Source organism: Nannospalax galili, unplaced genomic scaffold (genome assembly GCF_000622305.1).
Source record: "Nannospalax galili isolate Female #2095 unplaced genomic scaffold, S.galili_v1.0 scaffold1189, whole genome shotgun sequence".
NCBI classification, from domain to species: domain Eukaryota; kingdom Metazoa; phylum Chordata; class Mammalia; order Rodentia; family Spalacidae; genus Nannospalax; species Nannospalax galili.
Window position 1 is genome coordinate 1391087 of NW_008360313.1, and position 830 is coordinate 1391916.

Here is an 830-nt window from a genome sequence, read left to right on the forward strand (position 1 = left end):
TTGGCTGAGGGCGCACGCCCTACCTTTTACTATATACCGCGCCTCCACCTCCCGGAGCCCCGCCCACCGGCGATGCGGAGGGCCAATCGCGAGCGCCGAGGGGCGGGGCCTGAGACCCGAAGGGGCGGGCTCGGGGTCGGCACAAAGGAGCCGGCTGGGCGACTGGGGCTGGCGGGGCGGCGGGGGAGCGAAGCGGGGCGGAGGGCCGGCCAGGGGCGCTCCCGGGGCTCCGCGCGTCCCCTCCCCTCTCCCGGTGGGGCCCGCACGGTTTCTGGGCTGGGGCAGTGAGTGGCCTGCACCTGCCTGGCTCGCTCCGAGGTCGGGGCACGGTGACCAGAGTGTCCTGACCCCGTCCCTTCCTCACGTCTGCAAGCCCCCGCGCGCTCCTGGCCCGGGCTTGCAAGCAGGTCCACCTCTTCTAGGCCCTGCCTGGGTCGGGGAAGGTCACTCCGGGACGCCTGCTACCAAGCCCAGCTCAGCCCCGCCTCTCGGCTCCTGCACCTGCCGCCCCCTTGCATTCCCAGCCACTGCGGCCGCAGTTCCGGCCCGTCTCTCTTCTCGCAGGCCAGCCCAGCCGGCAGCCCCGGTTTCTGACTTCTGGGTTGTGCTCCTTGTGGGCGGCCTGAACCACTTCAAGCCGGACGTTTGCCAAACCCACTCAGGGAGGTAGCAGGGAACCGGTTGTGGCTCACGCCAGGCTAGACCCCCGGGGAACAATTTCTGCACGTGACCCAGGTACCCAGGACTCTCCTGATCCAGGTCCGTGGCTGATATTCTCGTTGGCATGCTGTTAGGCCTCATTGGGGGAAAACCTCCCCCCCCCCCCCCCG